Source organism: Myotis davidii, unplaced genomic scaffold (assembly GCF_000327345.1).
Source record: "Myotis davidii unplaced genomic scaffold, ASM32734v1 scaffold933, whole genome shotgun sequence".
Lineage (NCBI taxonomy): Eukaryota > Metazoa > Chordata > Mammalia > Chiroptera > Vespertilionidae > Myotis > Myotis davidii.
In genome coordinates this window covers 1,033,569-1,050,750 of record NW_006285240.1, presented here as the reverse complement: position 1 = coordinate 1,050,750, position 17,182 = coordinate 1,033,569, and the positions used below count along the sequence as shown (strand labels likewise).

At 42.2% G+C, this 17,182-nt stretch overlaps 1 protein-coding gene across 1 annotated transcript in view; it reads right to left on the bottom strand.

The window, feature by feature from the left end:
• Window positions 1-897: 897 nt before the first annotated feature.
• Window positions 898-17,182, bottom strand: part of MINPP1 (multiple inositol-polyphosphate phosphatase 1) — a 68,065-nt gene continuing 51,780 nt past the window's right edge. Inside the window, exon 7 of the transcript XR_001512545.1 lies at window positions 898-1,035. The gene's annotated coding sequence lies outside the window, so the exon portion shown is untranslated. The remainder of the gene's footprint in view (window positions 1,036-17,182) is intronic.

The following is a 17,182-nucleotide window of genomic DNA, read 5'->3' as shown; positions in this document are numbered from 1 at the left end:
GTATCTCCCGAGGGGTCCCAGCTTGCTAGAGGGCACAGGCCAGGCTGAGGGCCCCCCTCCCCCGCTAAGTGCACAAATTTTTGTGCACCGGGCCTCTAGTTCTATATAATAAAAGCCTAATATGCTAAGTGTCCAGTTGACCAGTGGGCTGTTCGACTAATCAAAGCATAATATGCTAATGATATACTAAGGCTGCTCAACTGCTTGCTATGATGTGCACTGACCACCAGGGGGAAGACGCTCTGACCGGTAGGTGAGCTTGCTGCTGGGGTCTGGCTGATTGGGACTGAACGAGATGGGCCGGACACAACTTAGAGCCCTCCTGCGGTCCTTCCGTGACCCCAATTATGCACCAGTGGGGTCCCTTGGCCTTGACTGCACCCTCTCCCAATCCAGGACTCCTCAGGGGATGTCAGAGAGCTGGTTTCCGCCCGATCCCATAGGCCAGGCCAAGGGACTCCACTGCTGCACGAATTCGTAGACTGGGCCTCTAGTAGCATTATAAATGAAGATGCAATAAAGAGCAGATACTACATTTTTAGGCCTTGCTGGCAGCACAGATTTGAATCCAGGCCCTGACACTTACTTATTGGGTTATGAATTTTGGCATGTTACTTTAACTCTGTGAGCCTCGGGGAAGTTCAGATGAGAAATGGTGGGATGATATCTAACATGGTTTAAGTCCAACCACATTAAGGGTGCAATTCATATGTACTCAACAGTAACCTTGAAAATCCTTCAAGTACAAAACCAAGTACAGTTCCTGTATATGGTTTGTTGTGATCAACATTGAAGATAATTTTACCAGATTCTTTAATTCTTCATTAATTACTCATATGAATTACTTTCTTCTATCACCACTTTTATACCTGCCACCAGGAACAACAGTTTTACTCACAGTCTTTCCTAAGTTTTCAGCTGGCACGCATTGCTGGTTTCAGGCACAACCATGCTGTCTGGCATTTCTGGGTGTGTGCTCATCAGGTAGACTAGTGGGGCATTCCCTGCATTATTTGAATTCTCTTCCTCTTTTTCCTAAGGATACATGATAGAATTATTGCAAGGTAAATGTGTGTATCATGTGACTCCACTGTAACGTATATAAACCATAAGCCCTCAGGAGAAAGACCCTCAGACACATCCAAGAAGTCAAAGCCCCAACATCCTTTTGTGTTTGAGGTGGCAGCTCCCAAGTTTTCCCTCCCAAGAGAACCCCAGCGTTCTCTGGTAGTGGTGCCATTTTGATGACTCTCCCATGGCCACTGTTCTGGAAGTCTGCCCAGGTCTGCCCAACCTGGCCTATCGTTTCATACACAAACCACGTTTGCAGCCAGAGGTTGGCTGGGTATCCGGAAGTGCAGTTCAGTTTAATCTGTTTGGATTTAGAGTGTTAGGGTCTGCTCTGTGGGAACAGCAGGGTTCCAGAACTTAAGGTTGGTGATGACGTATACCATTATACCCCTCCTCTTGTCATCCAACAGGAGTAGGTAGGAATAGAGAGTGAGGACAGAGGTACCATTTTCTGGGAAACCCATTCAGAACTTTACCTGGCACCCAAAGTGATACCTTGCCAATGCTGTGGTTTTAGTTTTTCTTTTTGTTATTTTAATTTTAATTTACTCTTTAGGATGTTCCCCAGTGATGCTTCTTATTAAAACTTTATGTCAGCTGAAGCAGAAATCCCTTACTGGTGAGGTAGCAAAAACTATAAAACTTAACTGCCCATTATTAAAGGAGTGGTTAAGAAAATTATGATATATCCTTATATTGGAATACTATGCAGTCATTAAAAAGACCGAAGTGGAGGTGTCTGTTCTAATATGGAACTCCCTTTGAGACATTATGTGGGAAAGAAAACCAAGGAGCATAATAAGAACATTAATCCTACCATATGTACAAAGGGAAAAGGAGCTGTGAGATAAGTACATATAGATAGGCTTGTATTTGTATGGCATATCTCCAGAAAGATACATAAAAAACTATTAGCAATGGTTGCCTCCATGAAGAGGAATCAGGGAGAGAAGGAAGACTTGCTTTTCACTGCATGTTCCCTTGTACGGTTTGAATATTTTTTACACAAGCTTGTATTAAATTTTTTAAAAAAATTATATGAGAGTCCAATTGCCAGGAAATGGAAAACAACAACAAAACAACTCCCCCCCCCAAAAAAAAAACAACAACAAAAAAACCCAGAATGTCACCTGTATTAAAGCCGAGTGGTGAGTAATAGAATTTCTACTGTTCTTTGTTTTTTCTTTTCTTTTCTGGCAAAAGGACTTTGCAATCATTAAGTAAAGTAGTCCATATCTGAGTTGGACTATTTCCAATGGTCTTTCAAAGACAAAGTGTAAATCTGTTCATGACAGTGCCTGGACTGTTAAGAGTTACAATGACCATGCTCATTTAATTATTAATTTGTACTTGACTCTAAGAAAATGAATGTGTGATAAAGGCTGAAGGGGAAAATAAGTTCATAAAAACAGTTCAAAATTTCTATGTGTAGCGAAGATTAAGTCAATTGTTTGAAAAACTGTGGGATCAAGAATTTACAGTCAGAGAAAATATGAGTCAGGAGTATACCTGGGTGATCAGAACTGGGTGAGATTTAAGTTTCTCTGTGTGTGGGGCCGGGGGGAGGGAAGAAGTAGCAGTTTACATTGACCTTTCATTCATTCTACAAGCTTTATTGAGTCCTTAATCAGTTGATGGCAGGCAGAGGGCAAGGTGCTAGAGGTATGAATGGAGGTACAGCTGTCATTGTTCCTTGCCTAGAATGCATTTCCCCCTTTCCTGGTGACATCTTGATTTCCTTTGGGAAACCACTCATTTCCTACTCTTGCTTCATTTAGCTCCTTCAAAAGAGGCTGGCCTTGCACCCTGTCCCCCAGGAACATCACCAAGCACAAGTACCGAAGAGGTACTTGGCATATTCTAAATTCCTGGCCACAGTGATGTGCATGGGACTAAAAGAAAAGTAATCTGGGACTCGTGTGGAACCACCAAGAAGATGAAGATCTCCCTCCAATGGAGGCTGAAGCTGTGAGAATGTGAGGCTATCAGTAACCTGACGAGGAGGCCAAAAGAAACAAAAGTAGAGCTGAGAGGCCGATTCTGGGTACCATCATTTGAATATTGCATCCAGCTACATCAGAAATAGACCTACCCGTGACTTTTTAAGTGCTAGGAAAGTATTCATTCCTTTTGTTATTGCTGTTGAAGTCAGTTTGAATAATATATTTGTCACTTGAAGCCAGAATGCTCCTGATAAAGGAGCTAAGAGATTGCTCCTTCGTCTAAGGCGCTCCAGTCCCTTGGGGAGAGGCAGACACATAACTGAGGATTAGTTACTTTATGATGGGTGCTTTGACAAGGTGTGTACCTGGTGTGGTGGGAAAAGGAAAGGCGAAGATAATGTGATAAGACATCTTAGAATTGTAAAGAATCTGAGTTTATCTGAACTAATCCCCTCATTCAAACAGAGACTTTGAAGCCCAGACTCATTCAAGAGCTGCAAAGAAGCTAAGAATGGTTCTGAACTGTACTCCACCCTCTACCATGAAAGCAATTCTTAAACAGCATTTTTCTTATAACCAAAGACTATACATACTCATTGTAGAAAATTTAGAATATATAAGAAAGGCCAAATAATAAATAAGTATCACCCATAACGCTCACCCATCAAACAAAAATATCCACTGTTACAATTTTGGTTAATACCCTTCCAATATTTTGTCATAAATTCCTTCACTTTTTTTTAAAGTAAAAAAAAAGGAATCATACTGTTTTGAAATATGCTTCTTAAACTCAACACTACATTGTAACATCTACTCATATTATTAGACATTCTTCAAAAATATTTACTTGGCTGCATAACTTATTTACCCAATCTGCTCTTGCATGCTTAGGTTGCTTCCAATTTTTTATTATTATATGCAATACAGAGATGAATTCCCTACAGATAAATCTTCGTGGCCATTACTTCTTTAGAATAAATTCCCGTTCATGAAATTGCTAGATCAAAGAGTTCACATATCTATAATAATAAAAGCATAATATGCTAATTAGACCGGACAGCCGAATGACCTTCCAGACATCATTCCAGACGTCCTTCCAGATGAAGCTACAGAGGTGGGGACTAAGGCAGAGGCAGTTAGGGGTGATCAGGCTGGCAGGGGGGGTGGTGGTTAGGGGCAATCAGGCAGGCAGGCAGGTGAGTGGTTAGGAGCCAGCAATCCCGGATTGTGAGAGGGTGCAGGCTGGGCTGAGGAACTCCACTGGTGCACGAATTCATGCAGTGGGCCTCTAGTTTTAAAATAAAAGCCCACATTTCAATTTTAACCAAAATAGGTAAATATTTTACAGGACAAAAATCTCAAGTCACTTGAATGCAATAAGCTATATATGTTATAATTGTAGGGATTCTCTTTATAATGAGAGGGGGAGGGAATAATTTCACTGGGACAGGAAGTCTGTCTTCTGAGAGGAGACAGGCATGTTAATATGCTTCATGCCATAACCTAAGCCAAATGGTATTAAGAAGAAAAGTTATAAACATGAAGAGAGTTCTTCAACCTTTCTTTCTTTAAAGCCACCCATTACACTTCAGTGCCCCAGTCACTGACCTCAAGCACAAATGAGATCATGCCAAGTCCTTGCCCAAATCTTCTCATGGCTCCTGACCACTTCCTGACTATAATTTTTTGTGTTTTTTAATATATTCTTTACTGATTTCAGAGAGGAAGGGAGAAGGAGAAATAGAAATATCAATGATGAGAAAGAATTATTGATTGGCTGCCTCCTGCATGCTCCCCACTGGGGATGGAGCATGGAAACCAGGCATGTGTCCTGACTAGGAATCGTACTGTGACCTTCTGATTCATAGGTCGACACTCAACCACTGAGCCACGCTGGTCGGGCTTGACTACAATTCTTTATGGAGGTATTCAAGTCCCTTAAGATATGGCTCTCTATATAATCTCCCCCTGGCCACCTGTCCCAATACATCGAATGCTGTAGATGTGGCCACCATTCACTGAGGGAACCTCACACATGATGCACTCTATGCCTTCGCCCACACTCTTCCCATTTTCAAGAATGACATTCTCCCCCATCTCTACCTGTTGAAACGCTCCCACTTCTCAAGGCTCAAATGCCACTCCCTCTGCAAAGCTTTTGAAGTGTATCCTGGCAAAGCTCTCTGGTGTAAGTTACAGTTGACTGTGAGGTGCCAGGTGCCCCTGTGAGCTCCTCGAGGGCAGAAGCACATCTAGTGCTCTCATCGGCAGCACATGTACCAAAACTTGACCATCCAGAGACTAGCATGGCCCAGTGCAGGGATGACATGCAAATTCCCGAAGCAGGAACATGTCTCACTGGGCTTCCTCTCATCCACCAGCTCTGTGCCTTGCATATGTACATCACCAAGTCAATCTTTGTGGAATAGTATTTTTCGTACATTTAATTTATGTGAAATGGCACAAAGTTTACTCATCTACCAGGACCATGTTTAATTGGATCTTATTAATTATGTTATTATACAGTAACCCCCTCTTTCTGATATTTCACTTTCTGAAGTTTCAGTTACTCATAGTCAACTGCAGTTAAAAAAATATTAAATGGGGAACTCCAGAAACAGACAATGCATACGTTTTGAATTGCATGCTGCTGCGAAGAGTGTGATGAAATCTTGAGCGATCCTGCTCCGTCTTGCCGGGAATATGAATCATCCCTTTGTCAGTGTATCCATGCCATAGACACTGCCTGCCTGTTAGTCCCCTACTTGCTGCCTCTGTTATCAGACTGACTATCATGGTGCTGCAGTGCTTGTGTTCCAGTAACTTTTATTTTACTTAATAATGTCTCATTCATCCCACTTCATCTCTTCACGCAGACAATGTATCACCTCACATCACCGCACGAAGAAGGGTGAGTACTGCACAGTGAACTATTTTGAGAGACCACTTCCCATAACTTTTCTTACAGCATACGATTATAACAGTCCTTTTTTAGTATTAGTTGTTGTTAACCTCTTACTGTGCCTAATTCATGAATGGAACTTTATCATAGGTACATATGTATAGGGAAAAACATAGCATAGATAGGGTCTGGTACTCTCCCAGGTTTCAGGCATCCACTGGGGGTCCTGGAATGCAGCCCCTGTGGAAAAGGGGGGACCCCTGCATTAGCTATTCTCTTCTTGTTCCCAGCCTTCCCAAGCCAGCAAATAGAGGCTCTTGGTGGGTGGCATGGCGTCTGCAATGAACTTCTGTGTGAAACAGCCTTTCAGCATTTACTGCCAGTAACGAATTCCATGTTATGCTTAGGGAAATTCTGGATACTGATTTGAAAGTGAACATTACAGTTTATTTCCAGGAAACGTGAATAAGGGCTGTACTAAAGAAACTGGACTCCATAAATGTGTTTATGGTTTCCCCTCACGCTGCCCTAACACACAAGCCCAGTCCTTCCCTTCACAGACCTCCGTGAAATGAATCTCTAGTGTGTGACTGACAAAACAATCTTGAAAAGGGCTCTAGAGCGGCTTGACTTGGTGCTGGGACCTCAGGACGAGATGAACCGAGAGAGCCTTGTCCAACGGGTAAATTGCTTTTCACGCACTTCACTCTGCCAGACGCAGCCAGAGAATGTGGCTCTGTGTGCTTCACCCACACTGCGGCGAGTCGGTCTGAGGCTGGCATCAGAGACTCGCCAATAAATAAATCTGCACTGCTTTTCTGAGCCTGTCTCAAAATGTTGGATGCACAGAAATGCAGGTACATTCAGAACGTTTTTGAAAAAATGGAGGGCTGTCATTTGCAACTGTCCTAAGTAGAGGGCCCATCTGCATGTCAATGAGAAGCCCAGGAGCCTCCTTCAGGGGTCACTTGTGCCCAGCACTCTCACCGCGGGCTGTGAGCTGGATGCTGGGGATATGGAGAAGGATCAGACCCATCACTGTCCCCGTGGCGCTGACGGTGCAATGGCAAAGACAAACCTCTATAACAAACGCTTTCATTCTGTGTAATCAGTGAATGCTGCGTAGCGCACGGGGTGACGGAAATGAAAGCTGGGGGGACTCTGGGGCTGAGCAAATAGAAGAGACTTCACAGACTTCATAAGGCGTGTGGCACGTGCGCTGGATTCGGCAGGATAAGCAAGACCTTGAATGTGGACGAGGGACAAAGGGCAGCCCGGGCAGATGGAGAGGTGTGTACAGAGGCACAGCAGCATGAAAAGTAATTCCCAGCGTGGTGCAGGGAATTACAGGTGCTGCAGGGAATCACCACGGAAACCTGAAGTGGATGGCCGGGGAGACGCAAGAGGGGAAGCTGGTTCAGAAAGGGAGGGTTGAGCTTACACAGGATGCGGCCAGCCGAGTGGGCCAGAAGCTTCAGCGTTGCTCCAGCAATAATGGGGAGCCAGTGGAAGGTCTTAAGCCATGAGCAGTACGGCCAGATTTGTGCTTTATCGTGCCTCTCTATGGGAAAGTAATTGTTGCTGTTGGATAGTTTTGAATTGACCTTCCAGATCCACCCCCTCTGCTCCCTGCTCTGTGCCCAGAAGGCTGACCTCTGCAGACAGCATCCATGGGCCCCCGTTTCCCCTGCTTGCTTGCATTTGGCAGGCACTGATAGGAAACCAAAGGGTAGGAGGAGTATTCAGGGTTCATCAGAGAGACAGAACCAATAAGAGAATGTGTTTATGTAGTTATATATACATATATGTATGCATGTATGTAATTATATATGCACATATATGTATATATGTATGAGAGAGAGAGATTTTAAGGAATAGCCTCATTTAATTGTAGGCTGCCAAGTCCAGCGGGTCTAGAGACCAGGGAGAGTTGTTGCCATCTTGAGTCCAAAGGCAGGCAGTCTGGAGGCAGAATTCCTTCCTCCTCAGGAGACTTCAATCTTTTTTTCCTGTTAAGGCCTTCAACTGAGTGGATAAGGCTCACCCACATTGTGGAGGGTAACCTGCTTCACTTAAAGTCTAACAGTATCCTGTCATTGCCAGCCCTTACTGCTCTTAATCTTCCCAGAACTTTGTAATTAGTCCCTTCATTAGACTCTCCTCAATGACACCACTTCATTATTGTATTTCTTTGCTGTCAGCATTCTGAGATCAGGCGCGTTCAGGGTGGTATGGCCGTAGACTTTTTTTTCTTAATATATTTTATTGATTTTTTACAGAGAGGAAGGGAGTGCTGTCAGCATTCTGACAGTGATTTGTGTCATCTTCGTGATCATAATCTTAAAAAAAAAAACAAACCCACAAAAAAACAAAGAAAACAGAATGCATGAGCCGATTAGGTACAAATCTTCAATGGATGGTAAGCTCTACAGAGTGTGAATCATTCAGTGATCTATGTGCCTGCTATATCATAGTAGATGTTCAATAAGTATTAATTAAATGAATGAATACATATATCACAACTTCAGGAAAACAAACTTTAAAGTTCTTAAAGAAGACAGATATGAATCCATGGCTGATCTTGTTCAAGTGCAGATTCTGGATCCACCAGGTAGGATAGGAGGGGCTGCCTTTCCCAGCAGCTCCCAGTGCTTCTGTTGCTGCTGACCTGCAGATCATGCTTCCATTAGCAAGAGCCACGGCAGAATGACCTGTGGTGCTTTTTAAAGTTACTAATTCTCAAAACTCACTTAGAACCTAGCGACTTGGAGTCTCTAGGGCGGGGACTTGGAATCTGTATTTTAACGAAGGGCACCCTGATTTGCAAATTACTCGACAAATGTTGATTTGAATTGGCCTGTTACAATTCCTGATCACCCTGTAGTTTAAGATCAGGCATTTGAGTTAAAAGATGGTAATTAGGACATTGAAAATTGGTCGGGTAAATATATCTGAAATGTATATCAATCCAGAGATAATCTGATTTATTCCTAGGCAAGATATATGTAAGTGACCTACAGAAAAATCAGAAAAAGTATACCCATCAGTTTTTAGATGGTAAAAGGCTGGGTGGGAGAACAAATGTGGTTGCTAAAAGCAAATCAAGATTTAATAGGCTAAGACACTGAACTAAGAGCATAAGGTTAAGTCCTACAATCAGGCTTATAAAATGGATTGTAGAAGTAAAGGATAGAGAAAACCTGGGTTGATATTTTTTATATAAAAATAACCTAGAGAGTTTAATCACTAATTTAATATAAACCAACAGTATAATACAACTATCAAAACACTTCAAGCCATTTAAATCCACATTTCTATTGATAGAGAAAGCATCCATTACAAAGAAGGTGTCAGCCTCATGGTTCTCTGCCTGGTCAGAGCAGAGCTGGGGTGTGCCATGTTCACCTGGGTAAGTCAAGTACTAAGGGTGGCATCAGATTGTGCCCAATGGAGGAAGATCAGGTTGGCAAAGAGTTTGTAAGTAAGAGCCCCTAGAACATGGATGAAAAAACGGATACTGCTTTGAATTGCAGAAGACAAAAGAATATTTGACTTCCATCTAAAAATACTTGGGAGCTGCCCAGCCCTCTGGGCTCAGTGGCTGAGTGTTGACCTATGAACCAGGAGGTCATGGATTGATTTCCCAGTAGTGGCACATGCTCCCGGCTGCGGGCTCTCCAGTGGGGGACGTGCAGGAGGCAGCTGACAAATGATTTTCTCTCATCATTGGTCTTTCTATCTCTCTCCCTCTGTCTTCCCCCCTGAAATAAATAAAAATATATTTAAAAATAAAAGTACTTGGGAGCTTGCTGTCTGAAAGAGAAATGCCCTTATTCTAAGCAGCTTCAAAGGGGCAGAAGCAATGTCAATGGACGGAAGTTGCAGTGAGGCAATATTTTAGACAGTGTACACGGAAGAACGTTCTCAGACCTGATCTGGTTAGTGGTGGAATTAGAGGCTTGATGTAAGATTCAATTCCATGTTCCTGAATGTGCTCAGGGAGCTGTGACATAGAAAGGATCCTTTTCACTGTGTGGAAGGCTGGGCTAGATGGCCTCTGACATGCCTCCAGCTGAAAAAGATCCGTGATTTTGATACCATGTAGACAGAGATGCATCCATATGTTATCAAGAGTTTGCCTCATCTCCCAGAAGGTTTAGCTTTTTTCCCCTCTTTCTCAAAAATAGAAATAATTATGTCCAGATTTAACATCCTTCTTTTAAGGGGTTTCATGGTGCTGAAAATAACATTTTGGCATAAGAAGAATAGCCGTAGTTTCAGTCAACATGTTAGTTATGCACCTGTTATTGACAATAATTCATCATGATAATAGCTAACACATATAGAGCTATGTGTCAATCATTGGTCTTAACACATATTAGCTCATTTAACCTTAGCCACAAGCCTGTAGCTATATGATAGTATCATCCCTATTTTTCAGATGAGGAAACTGAGTCACAAAGACATTAAGGAACTGCTCTCAGATCACACAGCTAGAGAAAGACAGAGCCAGGATCCAAACCCAGACAGCCTGGCTCTGGAATGCTACTCTTAACCACTATCCCAACTACCTCTTTACGCTACATTATAAGATTCAGTCTCAGAGCTGACTGCCCATTAGGCACAATTCCTAGAATCCCAGGTACTATTAGAGGTCCACCAAACTTTTAATTTCTTTTAAAATCAGAAGAATAAAGAATGAATGTAGGATTGAAGAAATGTTTCACATACACACTCCCCTCCCCCGCCCCATACCAGGAAAAAAAGAGACAAATTGAGAGTTAGTGAAAAATCCATTTTGGTGGGAGGCAGCCAAATGTGGAATTCAGTTCCACCTACAGGAATTTTCAAAATACATTTTTTGAAAAAGGTTGTATTTTTCCCCCCCTTTCCCCACATCTTTCCATGTATGATATCTGCCTTTTTAAAAACAGTTTGCCCCCCAAGTTTGGCTGGTGGCTGGTTACAAAAGCTGTGTTCCATTCAACTTCTGCCTGCCTGCCTGCCTGCCGGCCTGAGGCTCAGGTACTGATTAAAGCTGGAAATCTTTACTGACATGGGGAGTAATGTGCGATTCTTTTCTGAGCCGCTTCTGAAAGGCAAATGACTACAATCACACTTTCAAAAAGGTGGTATTTTAACTCCGCCTTGTGATTAAGCTGATGCCCCTCTTTCTTTGAGGTGACATGAGGGGAAGGGGAGTGATGAAGAGGAAATTCCAGGTACAGGCAAGAACATGATCAAAGGCATGGAAGCTGGGAGACAGGAGAAATATTAATCCAGCACGGCTGTGGGAGAAGATGAGAGTGGCAGGTCAGAAAGGAATTTACTGGCTAGAAGAAGTGGACCTTGGGAGTGGTGGGGGAAGGCGGCTCGAGTTAGCACAAAAGAGTGCAAAATCCATCTTTGTGCTGAAGAAGACAACCTTGTCTGGAAGCACAAAATATTTCCACGGAGAATGATGCGCAGAGCCTTGGGGGTTGGGAGCAACCAAACTGCTTGTCAAGAAAGTAGCATTTACCCTGGGCTGATAGAAAAAGAGGTATGATGCTGTTTTACAACACAGATGTGAAAACACTTCCTGGAAATAGAAATAACACAGGCCAGGAGAATACCTTCCAGGGAAATTTGACCTGTCTAACATGTAGAAGAACCTAGAAAGAGGTTTTGCATGCAACTGAGAGTCTGAGAGATGTGTGCAGGTTAACAACCCAAAGGCTTAGCGAAGAAGGGGATTTTGTAGCACTGAAATGCCAAGGGGGAAGACTATGCGAACAGCACCAAAGGCAAGTGTTTTGAAAGAAAGATTTTCTTGGTAGTGGCACTTGATCTTATGCTGGGACAAAAGAAGCCTCTACCTCGGCCCTGCCCCCAAGTCTCCCACATTTTAAATCACCTTCTTTGAAAATTTCTAAGTCTCTTTTGGTCTAGAACCCGGACTGGGACCCACTTGGTCCTGTATCTATTTTCTCCTCTGTGGAATGTTCTCTCACTTTCTGCCTCATGCCTGTGGGGTCAACGAGATGCCCCTACGAGCACTGGGACTAGTTTCCCTGTGTGGGCTCTTTCATGGGATCACACCAGGCTGGACCTACAACTACCAAAATAGAGATTGGAAAGTAAAAATAAAAAAGATTAAAAATGTTTTTATTGATTTTAAAGAGAGAAGGGAAAGTTTTTACTTTAAAAAAAAATTCTCACCCAACTGGTATGGGCCCCAAATGGGGATCAAACCCACAAGCTGGGTATGTGCCCTGACAGGGAATCACTTTAGGTGCACAGGACAACACTCAACCAACTGAGCCACATGGCCAGGGCAAAAAAAAATATTTTTTTTAATATATATTTTTTTATTGATTTCAAAGAGGAAGGGAGAGGGAGAGATAGAAACATCAATGATCAGAATCATTGATTGGTTGCCTCCTACATGCCCCCTACTGGGAATAGAGCCCTCAGCCCGGTCATATGCCCTTGACCAGAATCGAAGCCGAGACCCATCAGTGCACAGGTTGACGTTCTATCTATCCACTGATACAAACCAGCTAGGGCCCCAAACAAACAAACAAAAAACCCCAAAAAAGATTTTTAATGGCTTTATTAAAACAGAATTCACATATAATACAATTCACCTACTTAAAGTATGCAACAATTTACCCAAAAAGTATTTGCCCTGCATATTCCAGGAACATTCTTGCCTATAAATCAGAAATATTGAAATGAATGTGCAAATAGAGGCAAAATTGGTTATTCCACAATGGAGCTCAAAAAAGACAGGGCAGAATTGATTGTAGATCTACAGAGAAGAATTATGTTGTATTATGACCAGTTATCTACAAATTAGAGTTGTTAAAACTGCTTCTATAGATTCAGAATTAGATAACCCAGAGGGGGTGTTCTCTAGAATCTAGACTCCTAGAACATACACTTAGCACATACTGATTCTTTATCAGTCTTGCCTTGTAATATTGATGATGATGATGATGATAATTATACCCGAGTGACTATTATGTACAGGCATTACACAAAAGGCTTTAAAAACATTACCTCAATTAGTTCTTATAATACACTGTGAGGAAGTTATTATCCTCATTTTATAGATGACAAAACTGAGTTAAAGAGAAACATTGGTGTGAGAGAGAAAAATCAATTGGTTGCCTCCTGTAAAGGCCCTGACCGGAATCAAGCTTTTTGGTGTATGGGATGACACTCCACCCGGCTGAGCCAGGGCTGCCTGGTCATTTTTATATCTTCTTGATTTTTGCACTCTCTCTTTTTTTTCTGCCAGCATAGTAAACATTCTATCCAATGATTCTAACATCTGAAGTATTTGTGAGGCTGCTTTTATCATTTGTTGTTTCTGCTGTCTTCATTCATGGTAGCTTATTTTCCTGAATGTTCCTTGATATATATTTTTATTATTATTATAAGCCTGGATATGTTATGCTTTCTGTGAGAGCTGCCTGGGGCATGACCTGAGGGCATACTCTCTAGGAAAGCATTTGTATTTGCTTCTTCTGGGCACCTGGGAAAATCCAGTTACTTAACATGAAGTTGTGTGAGTCTTAGCCTGAAGTGATGCTCTGCCTGGGAATGCCTGAGGCACTCACCCAGGATGGATGGACACTGAGTGAGCCCCATGGCCATTTCCCCACCACCACCAGGCAGCCTTGCAGCTGGACTGACCCCTGCGGTTCTTATTGTGATGGCAGTACACACCTCAGCAAAACCACCAGGGAACTTTAAAGAACATGGTTTATTACTCACAGGTTTGAGAAGGCATACCAGGCATGGCATGCCTGAGGACAACGCACTAAGGTCGTGGTAGAGAGGGAGGAAGTATGGACCCGGGGTTCTGCCTTTATTAGGGTTCAAGTGTAGGGTTTCTAGGATATCTTGGATGCATTTTTATTGGTGAATTTAAAGCATAAGAGTGGGAATTAGGACGTGGGACCAGAGAAGTGGGGGTCACTCAGGCGGTCACTTATCTAGGCTGCCCAGGACTTCCTAAAAGGGGAATTTCATGCATAGGTGGGCGTGACCTGGTTTCTTAACTAGTTTTTTTTTTTTAGAAAAATTATTTTAAACATAATGTTACATGCAATAAACATTATTTCAAGAAAAAAAAGATTTCAAACATAATCTTTTTTACAACAGCATAATATTCCATCATGTAGATGTACCGCAGTTTTCTAATCCATTCATCTGCTGATGGGCACTTAGGCTGTTTCCAAATCTTAGCTATGGTGAATTGGGCTGCTAAGAACAGAGGGGTGCATATATCTTTTCTGATCGGTATTTCTGATTTCTTGGGGTATATTCTTGGAAGTGGGATTACTGGTTCAAATGGGAGTTCCATTTTTAATTTTTTGAGGAAACACCATACTGTTTTCCACAGTGGCTGCACCAGTCTGCATTCCCGCCAGCAGTGCATGAGTGTTCCATTTCTCCACATCCTCGCCAGCACTTGTTGTTTGTTGATTTGTCGATGATAGCTGTTCTGACAGGTGTGAGATGGTACCTCATTGTCATTTTGATTTGCATTTCTCAATTGATTAGTGACTTTGAGTATGTTTTCATATGTCTCTTGGCCTCCTGTATGTCCTCTTTCAAAAAGTGTCTACTTAGGTCCTTTGCCCATTTTTTGATTCGATTGTTTATCTTCTTAACTAGTTGTTTTACTGTTAACCATGTTATAATGCTGGCAATACTTACATTCAAGATGGATGTCTTTGAAACGAATGCCTTGGCAATGAAAAGCTTAATGTCAGACACATTACAGAAGTGCTCCTGGGCAGTTTTTCTATCCACTCTGGCATATGCACCTAACGTCCTTTAGAGAGCACTGCACGAGGGTGAAATCCCATGTCATTGTTTTTTTGTGCAAATTTAAAAATCAAATGTGTTAGCAATAACATTTCAAACTGAACATGTAGTCAGGCATTGACTGTTTGATCAATATCTTCTAAATGTCTAAAGAACTGAAAAATAATTACTCTTTAATATATAAGAAGTGATCACAATATATGGCAAGTATGTTTTTAACAAACATAACAGAACTTATGGCCCCCTTTTGTAGTTTAAATGAGTCTATATTTTTTTCTAGCTGTACAAATACATACACACTTTTTTTTTTAAAAGATGTGGATTGCAGAATTTATGAGTTGGGCTTCAAGAATTTGGACAATCTTCCACCTCTTCCAAATATTTCTTTAAATCGTGTCACACATTTAACGATCTTTTCCCTCTGTGTTATTTTAGTCCAAATTTTTATGGAAACACCAATGTCTGGGCCTATATGAAATTCATACCAACTGTGTCTTTTCTTATTCCTGCCAGTTGTCTGAATTTCAAAGTCCCAGTTCATTCTCTATAGTAGTTATTGCTCTGGATCAGGCTGCAGTGGAGATACAAAGATGACTAAAGTAGGAGTCCCAGTTTAGTGAAGAGTAAATAACCGGAAGGAAAACAGGCTTTTGATAAATGTTCTAACCCAGCAACAAAATTTTATGAAGCATAAAGGGAGGAGGGAATTACTCAAATGCAGGGTCAGGGAAAGGGTTCCGGGAGAAAGCAACATTTTAGGTTTCCTGGGAAGCTAAGAAGACTTTGACAGGGACTGGCTTTCCTGACAAAAATCTGGTTTCCTTATTGATCAGGCCCACAAAAGAGAGCTCTGCCTTCAAGCCCAGAGGTAGTTAAGAATTCAAGAGACTTTTTACCCTCTGGGGAGAATGAAACCTGAGCCAGGAAAACTTGGGCTGGATCCAGTTGGCTCAAGAGAGGCTTCCAGAAATGAGAAAATTCTGAGACTTAACTCCTAAGCTTCACTTCAATTGTTACACCGAACCTGTAGAATGAGGGCTTTGGGTCACACAGTATATAGATCAAGCTGGAGGCGTGTTCAAACCTGTGGTCAATCAATCACTCAGTCATGTCTACACAATGGAGCCACAATAAAAACTGCGAACACTTATTACATTAACATGTAGTATGCCTTACACACAAAAAATTAATTTAAAAATCTCTGAACTCTGAGGCTGTGAGGAACATCTCTGGTTGACGACACTCCAAGGGCATTGTCACACGCTGATGCCAGGACAATAATGCATCCTGACTCCACAGGAGAAGATGATAGAAGCTTTGCATTTGGCACTCCCCACACGCTGTCATATGGGTCTCTTCTGGCTGATCTAAATCTGTATCCTCTCCTTGTAATAAAGCATAAACATGAGTAGGAGAGCTTTCAGTGAGTTCTACGAGTCCTCCAGGCAAATTATAACCTCAGAGTGGTTTGGGGCAAGCTCTGAAGTTGCAGTTGGTGTCAGAAGTGAGGGAAATCTTGGGGTTTGCTCCTTTTAATATTACAGTTGGCTGAAGCTCCTTATAGTTGGTATCAGGAGTGAGGCATTCACCCAGGATGGACTGACTCTTAGTGAGCCCCACAGACCTTTCTCCTACCACCACCAGAGCTAATGTTGCAGCTGGACCGACTGACTATATAACATTGTGGAAGAACCAGTTTTGAAGTGTGGATACTGTCCTCAAACTCTGTAGTTTGATTAACTCAGGCAAACATTTCCAAAACCCACCAGGTATTAACTACAGAACACGTCAACAAAGTTTAAGAATCAGTAGTATGCACATTACTTTTTCTGGCAACAATGCATGACCTACACATCAACAACAACAAAAAATAGAGACTCCCATATACTGGGAATTTTTAAATCGCATATAGCTTATGTGTAGAGGGTGCTTGGGAAAGCACATGAGCATTTCTTTTATTATTGTCAGCTGAATCCAGTGCCTTTTGCAGAGCCACATCCTGGAAACATGCTGTGCCAGAGGCCGGTATGTTGTCAGCCTGACCCTTAGCTCAGGTACCAGGGGGTGGGTTTGATTATCTAAATTCAGCCAGGCACAAGGAACATATGCAATTATCTGGGCTCTGCCAGGAGTGACAATTACAAAGAAGCCACAAGAATGAAGAATTACAGCTTGATCTTTAACTATGATTTCACATAATTCCCTTTGTTTTAAACTCTAGTAAAACTTCCAGAAATCATGCTGTATATAATAAACACGCTGCACCAGCTCTGGGTCACTGTCTCTCCATCAGAGGGCCAGCTGTCCCACCTGATGCCAACTTTCACTACTGTCTCTGTGTCTGTCTCTTTCATTTTCTCAATTCCCCATTGCCCCTAATCAGGATTCATGTCTGCTCTCTAGCCATGCTGGCCATGGTCCAAGAGAGAGAAATACTTATACT